Raw genomic sequence first — 15872 nt, 5'->3', positions numbered from 1 at the left:
ATTTTAATTGGATAGCTGTTAAGGTCGCTACTAACCTTTACCTGGCCAAGGTAAAGGCTGCCAGTCGAGCATACTTCGCTAACTGGATAAGCGAAGCGTCCAACCAGCATGCGGAGTTATTCCGTATAGTACGTGACCTATCTGGAGCTGGTCTGAGCAATGGGCCCTAGTTTTTCGCCGGACCAATTTGCAGCATTTTTTAAATCAAAAGTGGAGGCCATCCGCCGGGACCTCTCTCCTTTTTTGAATACAGTGAGTCAAGCAGAGATGTCCCGCGCTCCGCCTTGCCCGGTGATTCTTGACTCCTTTCAGACTGTCACGCCTGACTCTGTGGCCAGGGTGCTTGATCGCTGTCGTGCCACCACCTCCTCCTTGGACCCTTGCCCGGCCTGGCTAATCAAATCAGCCAGGCCTTCAACAACGGAATGGGCCACGGCTATAATTAATGGGTCTTTCCTTGAGGGCAGATTTCCATCCGCCCTGAAGGACACACTCATTAGGCCCATTAGGAAGAAACCCAGCTTGGCGGCGGACGAAACTGGCAACTATAGGCCCGTCGCCAACCTTTCTTTCCTAAGCAAGGTGGTCGAGAGGGTAGTGGCCGATCAGCTTCAGGCGCTCCTGGATGAAACAGATGCCCTGGATCCATTTCAGTCGGGCTTCAGGCCGTGCCATGGGGCAGAGACGGCATTGGTCGCCCTGTGTGATGACCTACTGAGGGAGGCCGACAGGGGCAAAGTGTCTCTGCTGGTCCTCCTCGATATCTCAGCAGCCTTCGATACCATTGACCACGGTATCCTCCTGGGGAGGCTCTCCAAGTTGGGAATAGGTGGCTTGGCATTGGCCTGGCTCCGTTCCTTCTTGGAGGACCGCCCCCAGAGAGTGCAGCTTGGGGAGAGTGTCTCGGCCCCGTGGAGTCTCAATTGTGGGGTTCCACAGGGGTCGATTATCTCCCCAATGCTGTTTAAAATCTACATGAGGCCGCTGGGTGGGGTCATCAGGTGGAGCCCGGTGTCACCAGTACGCTGATGACACTCAGCTCTACATCTCTTTTCCACCTACCGCAGGAGATGCCATCCTGTCCCTTCAGCGCTGCCTGGGGACTGTACTGCAATGGATGCAGGAGAATGGGCTGAGGCTGAACCCGGACAAGACGGAGGTGCTGAGGGTGGGCGCCCCCGCAGTTGGGGGTTTGGGAAACTCCCTCACTTTTGGGGGGGTGACTCTTCCCGCCAAGGATGGGATCCGCAGCTTGGGTATCCATCTGGACCCGGCGCTCACCATGGAATCCCAGGTGGCATCGGTGGTCCGCACCGCCTTTTTTCACTTCAGGCGGATAGCCCAGCTGCGGTCCTACCTTGATGTGGGGGCGCTCACTACCTTGGTGCATGCGCTCGTAATCTCAAGATTAGACCACTGCAATGCGCTCTACATGGGGCTACCTTTGAGGCTGCTGTGGAAATTACAGGTGGTGCAGAATGCGGCGGCCAGATTACTTAGTGGTGTGAAAAAACACCAACACATTTCACCCACTCTGGCCACATTGCATTGGCTGCCCATCCGATTCTGCATCGACTTCAAAGTGTTGATGCTTACCTATAAAGCCCTAAACGGTTTAGGGCAGTGGTCCCCAACTGTTTTAATGCCAGAGACCGGTTTTGTTGAAGACCATTCTTCCAAGGACTGGGGGGGGGGCTGCTGCCGCCGGTGTCCGTGAATGGGGGGGCTTGGGGGGGCATCTGTGCGTGGGGATACTTGCTATGCAGTATGTTATGCCATCATTTAAAGTGCCTCTGAGGAATCCCAAATAAAGATCAGCTGTGCTAGTAGGTCTTTCCTGACATTTTCTTAGTCACATCCTACAGCAGAAGCCATGGTCCACAGAGAGCTTTCAAAGCATCAGAGGGACCTCATTGTTAGAAAGATATCAGTCAGGAGAAGGGTATAAAAGAATTTCCAAGGCATTAGATATACCATGGAACACAATGAAGACAGTCATCATCAAGTGGAGAAAAGATGGTGCAACAGTGACATTACCAAGAACTGGATGTTCCTGCAAAAGTGATGAAAAGACTAGAAGAAAATTGGTCAGGTCAGGGAGGCTGCCAAGAGGCCTACAACAACATTAAAGGAGCTGCATGAATATCTGGCAAGTACTGGCTGTGTGGTACATGTGACAACAATCTCCTGTATTCTACATATGTCTGGGCTATGGGGTAGGCTGGCAAGATGGAAGCCTTTCCTTACGAAGAAAAACACCCAAGCCCGGCTAAATTTTGCAATAACACATCTTCCAAAAGCATGTGGGGAAAAAGTGTTATGGTCTGATGAAACCAAGGTTGAGCTTTTTGACCATAATTCCAAAAGATCTGTTTGGTGCAAAAACAATACTGCACATTACCAAAAGAACACCATACCCACAGTGAAGCGTGGTGGTGGCCGCATCATGCTTTGGGGCTGTTTTTCTTCAGCTGGGACAGGGACCTTAGTCAAGCTAGAGGGAATTATGAACAGTTTCAAATACCAGTCAATATTAGCACAAAACTTTCAGGCTTCTGCTAGAAAGCTGAACATGAGGAGGAACTTCATCTTTCAGCATGACAAAGGCCCAAAGCATACATCCAAATCAACAAAGGAATGGCTTCACCAGAAGAAGATTAACGCTTTGGAATGGCCCAGCCAGAGCCCAGACCTGAATCCAATTGAATATCTGTGGGGTGATCTGAAGAGGGCTGTGCACAGGAGACATCCTTGCAATCAGACAGATTTGGAGCATTTTTGCAAAGAAGAGTGGGCAAATATTGCCAAATCAAGATGTGCCATACTGATAGAATCATACCCAAAAAGGCTGAGTGCTGTAAGAAAATCAAAAGGTGCTTCAACAACATATTAGTTTAAGGGTGTGCACACAGATGCAAACATTATTTCAGTTTTTTATTTTTACTTCCCTCCACCAAAATAAAATTCAGTTTGTTGTTCAATTGAGTTGTAGAGATCATACGTCTTATTAAAGGTGGAAAAAGTTTTGAAATGATTTATCTTTGTCTCATTTTTTTACATCACAGACACTTGACATTTTAACAGGGGTGTGCAAACTTTTTATATCCACTGTATTTGTTTGACCTTTTTAAAGTATTTATATGCTCACTTGGGTTAGCCTTAATTTTGTCTTTTAATATTGTAAGATGCCTTAGTTCCTTTCAAGGAAAAAGATGTGGTAAAATATTTTGAGTAAATAAATAAGTCCACATTAAGACTCATTAAGAACAGAAACAGGAAAGCACATGGGGGACATGTGAGCCCAGATACTTACAACAACTGTAAGGACCAAACTTGTCACATGCCTCGCATTAAATAAAATACCATTAGTATTAAATATAAAGCAATTTTAATTTCAATTCTTAATTGTATTTGTTGAATTATATGTTAATTTGTTTGTGTTCATATTGTTTACTGCTCTATGCCACCACGAGTGACCACTGATCAGATGGACAGTTTAGAAGTCAAATACATACATACATACATACATACATACATACATACATACATACATACATACATACATACATACATACATACATACATACATACATACATACATACATACATACATACATAGGAAATGGATGGCCAGTTACTAAAATGTAAGCCATTACTTGCATTAGGTAAAACAAAAACTCTTGCTATTTACTAAATAAACAACTCATGTAAGAACCATGCAAGAGAGAAAAGGACTACTAAATATGGTTACAGACACCCCTTCATGCTTGCCAGTGTGTCTCTTTTAATGAAGAGAGGAGCAAGAAAATTCAGTAAGTGATCTCAGAGAGGGAAGGCTGGTGCCAATCTGCATGCAGATCTGGAAGAAGAGACAAGCGAGGCCAGGGATACACACTTGGACTATCTGCCTACCATCCATATAATTCAAATTGCTTGTATCAACATGTGTTATCATTCTATCCCAACAAAATGCACACTCATACACTGCCTTCAAAGTACACATTAGCTTATGCTGAATTGTTCTGGTAAAAGGCAGAAAGGGGACCAGCAGCAGAGGATTTTCCAGCCTAAGGCAAGCTAAAAAAAACCCTCTTTTTTGTAATGGTTGCTCCTGGGGCCATTGAGCTGGCCTCCCTCCTCCCTCTGCCCAAGCCCCGCCCGCTCCCTCCAATAGAAGTTCCGTGGCTTTGAGGCTTTCTCAGAGGTGATTTGCAAGCCCAGGCAAGCCCACTCCGCCCCTCCCTTTTTGTAATGGCCGCTGCTGTGTTCCCGCGGCCCAGCTGATGTATGCTCGGGGGACCGGCACCGGGCCGCGGACCGGGGGTTGGGGAACCCTGGTTTAGGGCCTCGTTACTTGGCGGAACGCTTACTCCCACTGAGATCTACCCGTGTCACTCGTGCGAGCCAGGAGGTGAGGCTGAGGAGCCTGACGCCGAGGGAGGCCCGGAAGGAAAAGACAAGAAAACGGGCCTTCTCAGTGGTGGCTCCTCGCCTCTGGAACAACTTATCTCCTGAGATTCGCGTGGCCCCCTCGCTGGGTACTTTTAAGAAGCAATTAAAAACTTGAATGTTTCGGCAGGCCTTTCCACCACATAACTCATGACCTCTTTCTTCTTTACTGTTCTATGTTTTGTGTTCTGGCATCGTAATGTAGTGCTTTTATGATTTAGAACTGTTTATTTACATTGTTCACTGTATTATTTTAAGGTTGTTAGCCACCTAGAGTGGTCCTCGCTTGACCAGATAGGCGGGATATAAATAAAATAAATAAATAAATATTGTCTGAATTTGCTTTAACTACAAGGGGTTGAAGCCCATCTCTGCCTTTGAACTGCATATAGGCATTCCTAGAGTTGGGTTGAGATGAAAACAAGTAAAAATGCTTCACATTTGTTCCTTCAAAAGAATGTGCAGCTGATAAACAGAGTTATAGCCAGGCGTTGTAGCATACCTTGAAAACCCTGTTAGGGTTACTATAAGTCGGTTTCCACTAGAGGGCGCAGAACACACACACATGCGCGCGCACAGTCATGGCAACTTCCTGCTTCTCCTGACTCAGCAAACTCGAAAGCATTCTCCATTGCTTAGCACTGTTTTATAAATCTGAGTTTTTCAGCAGAGCCGTCTGAAGCCCCTGCTCCCTCCCCATCTCAAATTTCCTCTGACTCCACTCCACGCTGGGACAATTTTGTGTTTTGTGCCTGTCTCCTCAGCATGAAACAATCGCAAAAAAATAAATCTGGAAAGATCTTAAAAGAGCTTAAATAAAAATTCTATCTTTGCTAGAGACATTCACTAATAATAAATGCATCATAAGACTGTCTTGGCCCAATCTACCTGACCGGTTTGTTTTCAGAATAGTGCAGGCAGCACCTTGAGCACCTGCTGGGTATTCTGAGTCAAAAAGAACAAATCCAACCCTTGCTCTTATTGAGCATGTGATTTTTAGAAACTCTAAAAAAAAAACATGTAAATATCTTATTTTGTTTCTAGCTTCGACTTACCTGCTCAGTTGATGGTTCCACTTGGAAAGCTCGCAAAAATTCAATTCAAGCCCTTCTTAGTGATGCCAGAGCAAAGAAAGCTCACTTCCCTTTTGTTGCCTTGTTTGTTTTTAATTTTAAAAGTTGAAGGGCACATATACGAGAGGAAAGGGGGTTCCCGAGTGATGTGCCATCAGGAAACGCTCTCCAACAGATGTTTTCGGATGCCAAGCAAAAGCTGATCTTCTTCAGACGTCTGCGTGATGATGCAATTCCTTTTAGAAATGGTGCGTTTCCTGGAGGAATGAGGCCGAGATGGGATGCCTATTCAGCAAGCCAGAACTACCTCGGCCTATAAACTTTAAAGTATTGTGACGGATTCATGAGAGTCTCATAATAAGACAGAATTGGATGGCAAGCTAAGTTCTTGTTATCCTTTTAAATCAAGCAATGGAATCCAATCACTCTGTTTACAAAGATCAAGCAGGAAGTTTGCTCTGCTTTCATTTTTCACCTAGTGAAAACTTTCTGAAATTAGTTTCCGGTTATATAGGCTATAAATAGGGAGGCGGGCAGGGGGCGAAGCATCACAATTTTCCTTTGTCTGTACTACTACTCTGCTCCTTATCATTCCCTCCAGAACCACTTGTAGTTAATTTTCTTCCTTCCTTCCTTCCTTTTCTTTTCTTTTTTGGCACGCAATATTTAGCAGTTCTTGTATGAGCCCTGGTCACAGGATGGATACTGAGTGTGTGCGGCCAGGCTAATTTATATAGAAACATTGTGGGAAACAGGAAGAGGTTCTCAATGAGATAAGAGAACTCTGGAAATCAAGTGCAGATAAAAACAAAACACTTCAGTAAGCTCTCCTTCCAATTAAAGTCAAACTCTGGGTAAAATTTTTCAACAGAACTTATCACCAGCTTAGGGAGGTGAGGAACGTGGATTGAAAATCATCTGCACTCTCCCTACATGTGCAGGTCGCTTTTTTGTTCTTGATTATGTTGGTGAGACATACAGTAATACTGCAATATTTTATAATGGTCCAATCCTGGTCTCTTTGCTGACACTGTCCTTCCCCAGAAGCAGTTTCAGCAGATGAATTTGAGCAGAGAAGGTAAAGCAGTTAAGGATTTCTTCCTCCAGCCTTTTTCAGTTCCAAATCATTTCGTTCACACTCCCCCCCCCCCCTCCGCCGCTGTCTCCTACGGAAGTCTATATTTGTGTTTGTGAGGATAAACACATTCTGTTAGAGGATGAGAAGAAGCAGTGCTGAAGAATGCAGGGGAAAGCAGATTAACCAGCAGTAGGCAATAATAATCATATACTATCAAGTCAATTCTGAGTTATAGTGACACTTTTCAGGGGTTTCCAGGTAGAGGGAACACTCAGAAGGGATTTCCCATTCTTTTCTTCTGGTGATGCCCTGGGACTGTGCAGCTTGCCCAAGGCCACACCGGCTGGCTCTACTCACAGGAGGCACCGTGGAGAATCAAACTCCCAGACTCTGACTCCACACTGGAGACACCGAAAGCAATAGTAGGTAGAGGCAACTAAATTCAGTGTTTTCCTTCTTGCTCCCTCCCTCCTCCCCCGCAATGATGCCAAGAGCACTAAAATACTGCAGAACAAATCATCGCCAGAGTAACTGAAGAACCAAAAGGCTGGTTAAAAACTCTGCTCAGCAGCATAGCTTTGCACAGGATTTTCTCCAGACTACCCACACACCACAGATAGTATCTGTGGAATGTCAAAACTATGATCCTGCACTTTCCAGCACCCTTGTGGTACAAAAAACATAGACGGCGGGTGTAAATACTCCAAGATCTCTAAGGTTTTTCCTTGCAGTCACAAACTGCCATCTAGCCACAAAAAGTCAGGCATGTATGCACATTTTTACAGGCCATCAACAGATTGATCTGAATACCTCCTAGCAGGGATGTTGGCAGAGTACCAAGTTTGAGTCTTTGGTCCTTCATTTTGTTTTTTCTTGTTCAGGTCTCTGGCACCAAACTGGGCGAAGTCCTACAGATCCTTCAAAACTACTCCACCAAACCAGTGTCAAGGCAACAGACGAACATCTATCCCAAATGCAGGCAAGACAGCAACAGTGCCTGAGAAACAAAAATCATCATCAGACTTTTTTTCTGCAGCAAGCAGTTTATATCACATCACATCATAGTCCTGCAGCAGCATCAGAAAACTGTAGAGAAAGAAACACATCATCAGATTTCATTCTCATTATTCACCTTCTCACTTTCTGAATGGGAAAATCTGATTGAAATACAAGTTTCATTACTTTCAGAATCTCATATTTCAGAACAAGTGCAACAATGAGCAATACTTTCTAGACTACTAAAAATCACCATACAGTACACAAGCTTTCATTTCCATGATTGAGTAGGGATTCAAACCCTGTTCTCCAGAGTCCCAGTCCATCACTCCATCACTATATCACACTGGGTTTCATACATTAAGGTCTAGCATACCTCCAAATTTCATGTGTATGAGTACTGATGCAAAACAAAAAGGTTATATCCTTTTCAGTTTTCCAATGAAAAGTCAATGCATCAGATCCTCTCAAATCCAGGGCACCATTTGAATCAGACAAAGAGAATAATAGCTCCAGATCAAACTGAAATACATTTCAGTGCCTTCAGTTGGCCACAGACCTAGTGAAAAATGCTAAACCTTAAATTTTCTAAACTAAATGATCAGTTACTGCCCTCTAGTGAGAAAATTGTAGATGTGGAAACATGAAAAAAGTGAGGCAAAAAGAAAAAGGCAGAGAGCTTCTTTTCTTGAATAGCTAGTGAGACAGGAAGAATTCACTCTTGGCAGAAAAGAAGCACAGCTGTAGATGCTACTTTAAACAGGTTGGCTACCTAAGCTACCGTTCAGCTATGATTCCAATATGTATTGTTGCATGTGAGGCCTTTTCAAAGTGGCTAGTAAAATAAAATAAAAAATAAATCCCTTTGCTTTCCACCATTAGTTTCCAGTTGTTTAATTAGCCCTTGATATAGCAACTATAAGCCTTTGACTTTGTGGACCACAGCAAACTATGGCAAGTTCTTAAAGAAATGGAAGTGCCTGACCAACTTCTCTGTCTCCTGAGAAATCTATATGTGGAACAGGAAGCAACAGTTAGAACGGGATATGGAACAACTGATTGATTCAAAATTGGGAAAGGAGTACGACAAGGCTGTATATTGTCCCCCTGTTTATTTAATTTATATGCAGAATACATCATGAGAAAGGCAGGACTGGAGGAATCCCAAGACGGAATCAAGATTTCCGGAAGAAATATCAACAACCTCAGATATGCAGATGATACCACTCTGATGGCAGAAAGTGAGGAGGAATTAAAGAATCTTGTAATGAGGGTGAAAGAGTAGAGCGCAAAAAATGGTCTGAAGCTCAACATCAAAAAAACTAAGGTCATGGCCACTGGTCCCATCACCTCCTGGGAAATAGAAGGGGAAGAAATGGAGACAGTGACAGATTTTCCTTTCTTGGGCTCCATGATCACTGCAGATGGTGACAGCAGCCACGAAATTAAAAGACGCCTGCTTCTGGGGAGGAAAGTGATGTCAAACCTAGACAACAGCAGAAACATCACCTTGCCAAAAAAAGGTATGCATAGTCAAAACTATGGTTTTTCCAGTAGCAATGTATGGAAGTGAGAGCTGGACCATAAAGAAAGCTGACCGTTGAAGAATGGATGCTTTTGAATTGTGGTGCTGGAGGAGACTCTTGAGAGTCCCCTGGACTGCAAGGAGAACAAACCTATCCATTCTGAAGGAAATCAACTGTGAGTGCTCACTGGAAGGACAGATCCTGAAGCTGAGGCTCCAATACTTTGGCCATCCCATGACAAGAGAAGACTCCCTGGAAAAGACCCTGATGTTGGGAAAGTGTGAAGGCAAGAGAAGGGGACAGAGGAGGAGATGGTTGGACAGTGTTGTCGAAGCTACCAACATGAATTTGACCCAACTCTGGGAGGCAGTGGAAGACAGGAGGGCCTGGCATCAGTCACAAAGAGTAGGACATGACTTAATGACTACAGAACAACAAATAGCAACTAAAAGTTCTCACTTTGTAGTCCATCAGGAGGGGAAATCTAAATGTTGAAAAAAGGCCTCTAAGGAGGTTTTAAGAAAAATGTCCTAAAATACAGTGGTGCCTCGCACAGCGAGGTTAATCCGTTCTGGATTAACCCTCGCTGTGTGAAAGCATCACTGAACGGGGCAGGAAAAGCCATTGGAACGCATTAAACATCGTTTAATGCGTTCCAAAAGGCTCCTTTACTCACCGTTCAGCGATGTTCCAGGATGGCCGGCAGCCATTTTCGCGGCCTCCCCTCGCTTAACAAGGGCGCAAAAACGCCATTTTGGGGCTTCCGGCGGCCATTTTGGATCCGCGGAACAGCTGATTGGCGGGTCGCAAAGCGAAGGTCGGTAAGCAAACCACTTACCAACCTTCACTCTGCGATTTTCGGCCATAGAGGCCATCACTCTGCGATCACATTAGCGATTGAAAAAACGTCCCCGTAGAGTGAATTCATCGCTCTACGGGGCGCTCGTTGTGCGAGGCACCACTGTATTTATTTTCTCTCTGTCTTCCGTACAGTGAAGACAAGCTGGTTTTTCTGGTGGAAAATTAAAACTGAGATATATAAGACAGCCTCAAAGCCAAGTTCAGAATATTGCTGTCATTAGCAAAGAACCTCAGTTCATAGGAACAGACCGCAGGTGTAATACAGTAGTAGCTATATGCAAAGTCAAGTTTTTGAGCCTGGTATTCCTGGGAATTTCTCAAAAAGAGTGAGACAATTTAACAAATTAAAGATTATTTATATCCCATGAAAACTGAGGGGCTGTAGTTTCTGATGAGAATGCTTCAAGAATTATGAATGGTTGGAGTCTTCACCATCAGCTGATGCAGCTTTTTGCTAGCTTGTTGAAAATTCTTCCCATCAAGTATTCAAATATGTCAAAATAAAATGTATTTAAGAGATTTCAAGGACCAAAGAAAAGTATTCAAGAAATCCAGAGGGTTTCACAAATGTGTGACATGGTCCATATTCCAGTGAAAAATGAAAGGCAACTCTGAGCTGCAACCTCTGTGTCACTTTAGTGACTATAGTTCTTGATGGCAATAAATATTATTTAAAACAAATTATTAATGTTATTCAGCTTTTAGTCATCAATGAGCTAACTATGCAAGGAACGCTATACTCTGAACTGCAGGAAGTGTCTGTCTTATTTAGAAAGGTATCTGAATATATTCTGCAAAAGATATGGAAAACCTGGCAGAAATTAGTAAATATAAAGTGCAATTTACCAGTCTTCAAAAATGTAAAATGGAATTATGGACATCATAATTATGACTCCATATTGCCATCTGAGATCACGTGATTAGTGAACATTGCATGGAAATCATGCTTGCCATATGACTGAGCTTCCCCCCCCCCTTTCCACAGAATTTCACTTTCCATTCGTGGTGGCACTATGGGCTAAACCGCAGAAGCCTGTGCTGCAGGGTCAGAAGACCAGGAGTCGTAAGATCGAATCCACGCAACAGAGTGAGCTCCCGTCGCTTTGTCCCAGCTCCTCGCCAACCTAGCAGTTCAAAAGAATGCAAATGCAAGTAGATAAATAGGTACCACCTCAGTGGGAAGGTAAAACAGCATTCCCTAGTCACGCTGGCCACATGACCGCGGAAACTGTCTTCGGACAAGCGCTGGCTCTATGGCTTGAAAACGGGATGAGCACCACCCCCTAAAGTCGGACACGACTGGACTGAAAATGTCAAGGGGGAACCTTTCTGTCTGATCTTGCCCACACAGCTCTACTTCCTCCCCCTTATCATACACCCCCACCTCTTTTCCCATTAAAAAGACCAATATGTAGAGGAGGCCAGGTGTTGTGTAGACTAATTTATATCGATGCAGGCTGGTTCGTTAGGGCAAATAAAGCACTACTGCATCTCAGGCTACTCCCACCCCGTGCACTTGCACATTCCTCTTTACCAGTGATTGGGGGGCGGTGGTGGTCAGGGCCTGTGTTCCCCTCCTGCTTTACGTGTAGGAGAGGGGAAAAGAGGGAAGCAGCAACATCAGGTAGGAACACTGCTGATTTTGTGGCAAGGTATATATTTCTTCCTCATGAGTTCTGGAGCTGTGAAAGGATCAGCATTGTTGCCCCTGATGGGCCATTGGCTCCCAACCTGGGCACCCAAGCAAAGTCCTTAGGCCCAGCTACTGCGTCAGGAACAATTGGCCTGGGGGCGGAGGAAGCAGCCTCAGGAAGGAGGAGGAGGAGGAGGAGGAGGGAACCTATCTTGCAGTTGGGGGCTATAAAAGAAGGCCTTGGAGGCAGCTGAGGAGGGCAAGGGTGAGGATAAGTAAGAACTGCACCCGGAGGTGCAACACTCAGGAGGAGGTGGAGGGGGCCCTAAGCACCAAGGAGATTTGGGAGGCAAGGGGAGTCTGAGGTTATATCTATCACGAGGACCTCTGGACAGGAGGTCTCATCCAGCTACAGGAACCTTGGAGACAAGGCAGCCCAGCAGAGGAACTTGGTTCAGTTCACTGTTTCGTGCCCCACTGGCAAGACTGCCATTGACAACCTGTGCCAGGCCACGTGAGCCCCACACCCGCCGAAAGGTGACGCAGGAGGCAGGAAAGGTAAACAGAACAGCAGCAGTGCCTCCAGCAGCAGCCAACCCCAGTGAGCCTTCGGCCCAAAGTGGGCTGCACATTGATAAGCCACCCTTCCTCACGGCTTCCACCTTTGGTCCCCCATGGAGACCTCCGTGGTAGGAGACCAGTGGAGTTAACTCGGGGCCTGGACCAAGCTGTGACTTTTCAGGGTCAAATGCCATTAACTCTACTCCTGGGAAAAGTGGCATGTGTGAAGTGAATTTCCTTCCCCTCCCCCTCCCCCCGTTACAATAAATCCTCTTACGCTTGAGATGAACCATATGGAATTGATGGATATGGTTATGGAGGAAGAGCTGCCTGTTGACCCCAGAATGGGCCGGGGTGGCCAGATGGACAAGATCGAATGGACTGGTGGAGGTAACAGAAGGTGTCTGTGTGTGCAAATGCTTATCTGCATGCTTGCCTATCCACTTGCTTCTGAGTGTGTGTGTGTGAGGCTTGCTGCATGCCTACCAGTCTCTCTGTGCATGTGTGCATGTGTCTGTGTGGGTATCTACTTTTGACCATGTCTACTTTTCACCTGTGGATCCACCCACCATGCTCTGGTGTGCTACCGAGGGCACCAGCAGCAACCTCTGTTTTCATTTGTGGTTACTAACTCCTCTGTTCAGCTAGCATTGTAAGTGACTAATTTGTTCCACTTTAGACTACAGTCGGGTGAACATTTCACAGACATGGCGTTGACCACAGAAGTAATTTTCTCCTCAGGTTTGGTTCTGTGTTAAAGATTGTTTAAGTTTATTTTTTAAAACACATCAAAGAAACCCTATTCAGTAAATTAGCAAAATGCAAAATCCAGCCAACCCACAATTTCAGTACATTTATGTCAAGATGTTCACACATTTGTGCAATGTGCTATCCAAGACATTCACAAAATAAAGTCTGTTTGCAAGTTGCCTTCTTTGCTCACTCTTGCAAAATAATTCAGTTCCCGCTGATTATATTGAGCCTGCTCTAAGGTTCAGTCAGCCACTCTATTCTTCTTCGCCTTGTGCAACTATTAATTTTTAAATTACATTTCTACTTGCAGCTTCAGATTTGAAGAGTACATGATATGCACAGACTTCAGAGATATGTTGCAAAAGTAAATGGCATGAGAGTTATCTGTGTGATTTTGGAGCAAAGAGCCTCAGGATCAACCCAGGAGTAGAGCAATACCCTCACAGATCCTTTGTGTTCCATCTACCATTCATGGGATTTTGTTGTTGTTGTTTAGTTGCTTACTCGTGTCCGACTCTTCGTGACCCCATGGACCAGAGCACGCCCAGGCCCTCCTGTCTTCCACTGCCTCCCGCAGTTGGGTCAAATTCATGCTGGTCGCTTCGATGAGACTGTCCAACCATCTCACCCTCTGTCATCCCCTTCTCCTCTTGCCTTCACATTTTCCTAACATCAGGGTCTTTTCCAGAGAGTCTTTTCTTCTCATGAGATGGCCAAAGTACTGGAGCCTCAGCTTCAGGATCTGTCCTTCCAGTGAGCACTCAGGTTTGATTTCCATTAGAATGGATAGGCTTGTTCTCCTTGCAGTCCAGGGGACTCTCAAGAGCCTCCTTCAGCACCACAATTCAAAAGCATCAATTCTTTGGCGGTCAGCTTTCTTTATGGTCCAGCTCTCACTTCCATACATCACTACTGGAAAAACCATAGCTTTGACTATTCGGACTTTTGTTGGCAAGGTGATATCTCTGCTTTTTAAGATGCTGTTGAGGTTTGCCATTACTTTCCTCCTAAGAAGCAGGCGTCTTTTAATTTCATGGCAGCTGTCCCCATCTGCACTGATCATGGAGCCCAAGAAAGTAAAATCTGTCACTGCCTCCATATCTTCCCCTTCTATTTCCCAGTAGGTGATGGGGCCAGTGGCCATGATCTTAGTTTTTTTTTTTTATGTTGAACTTCAGACCATTTTTTGCACTCTCCTCTTTCACCCTCATTACAAGGTTCTTTAATTCCTCCTCACTTATGTGACTTAAAGACTTCTAAAAGGCATCAACCATTTGAACTGAGGACAGAGGAAACGGGAAGTAAAACATCCTAGTGTTGACTGAGCTACCGGCACCAAGGGAGGCGGAAAGTGTGTGATGAATCTATGACAAAACCCCACCATCCCTCTGGACACCCCAACCACTTAGGTGCCACAGAGCAGTGGTCCCCAGCCTTGGGCCTCCAGATGTTCTTGGACTTCAACTCCCAGAAATCCTGGCCAGCAGAGGTAATGGTGAAGGTTCTGGGAGTTGTAGTCCAAGAACATCTAGAGGCCCAAGGTTGGGGACCACTGCCACAGAGGGCTCAGCATATGCTCCATGAGGGGGAAGGAAGTGGCCTTGGCTGCAACCATTTACCTTGCACAGGAACTACAGACGGGTGGAAACCATGGAAGGAGCACACGGGAGGTAAAAGGAGCTGATTGACAGCTCAGCTTTATATATACTGGAGCCAGGGACTGGAGCGAACTGGAGAGTAAAGGAACAACTCATTCTTCCTTTCCTAGGACATGTGCAAACATTAGTTGGGGGTGACTGGACCCTTGAGAAGGTGCATGGCCCAATAGAACTGAAGATACCACACCCATGAAATTAAAGGCAGTGTGTAGCTCCCACTCAAGCCACAGCTCTTTTGATTTTCCTCAATGGATCTCCATTGGGGTGGGGGGGCTGTTCCACTCCACAACGCAGATCCAGAAATGCACACATAATTCTGCCATGGGCCTGGACAAGACTGAGGCCAGATTTTTTTTTCCTAAAGGGCACAGAGCAGTTAGCCCCAATCTGTGTACATATATTTTCAGGGAGAGAATGAGGGGGTGTGATGTGCATGTACCTACTATCTGCTGTGGTTGTAAAGTGCTGCGGGGCCAGACTCATGCTTACAGGTTCCCACCTCCATGGCTTCTTGAAGGGGAGAAATGATATTTTATATTGCATCTGCTCACTGGATTTTCTAGGCAGAAATTAGCATTGGGAGCACAGGCCCAGATCCTGACCAGAACTTAGTTGGAAGGGGAAAGGCTGACAGGCTTGTCACAGGCAACAGCGCCTTCCGTATTTAATCTGGAGATTAGAAAATGGTTAAAGGCTGAAGCAAAACAAAAAGGATGGGAGAGGAGATATAGGCAGCAGGAAAGCTGACAACAGCGACAATAGATGCAGCCTCAGCATCTAGAAGTGCCCTATTTTTTCTGCACCCTATGTTTGAATTTATAAACGGGTTTGGACATGTTTCTGAGTAATTTGGTGAAAAAAAGGCCAGACTACTCATTAACTTGTTTAAACTTGCTTATGGGTTCAAGTAGAGGTTGCAGAGAAAGTGTGACATGTCATAGAAATCTTCCCCCTAGACATCACCACAACCATCCTGCAACCACCACCCCAAAATACTTGGACACACACACACCCAGCTAAGAAGGTGGAAGCAGCTACACCAGTTCAAGCATCCGCAACAGCTGGAAGTTGATGCTCCCATCCCTCAGAGACAAATTTCTGGACAATACAGTTGGGATACTTGCCAACAGCAGCAATGAAAAGGCAGGAGAGGATGATGTTAAACATTTCCCTGGACTTGAAATAAAGAGTGTCTTCTAAATCTTTTTATCTTTTTTATTGTATTTTAATTGTTGTAAGCCACCCAGAGTCCTTTGGGTAGAGTGGACGGCAAATAAGTTAAAT

The 15872-nt window shown here is 45.2% G+C and overlaps 1 long non-coding RNA gene across 1 annotated transcript in view; it reads left to right on the top strand.

The window, feature by feature from the left end:
• LOC140704308 (uncharacterized) overlaps nucleotides 1-8471 on the top strand; it is a 44096-nt gene extending 35625 nt beyond the window's left edge. The window contains exon 5 of the long non-coding RNA XR_012083411.2: nucleotides 7482-8471. This is a non-coding gene — a long non-coding RNA (uncharacterized LOC140704308). The remainder of the gene's footprint in view (nucleotides 1-7481) is intronic.
• Nucleotides 8472-15872: the final 7401 nt, after the last annotated feature.

Source organism: Pogona vitticeps, chromosome 2, assembly GCF_051106095.1.
Source record: "Pogona vitticeps strain Pit_001003342236 chromosome 2, PviZW2.1, whole genome shotgun sequence".
NCBI lineage: Eukaryota > Metazoa > Chordata > Lepidosauria > Squamata > Agamidae > Pogona > Pogona vitticeps.
The sequence above is the reverse complement of the archived record's forward strand: the minus strand, read 5'-3'. Positions and strand labels throughout refer to the sequence as shown.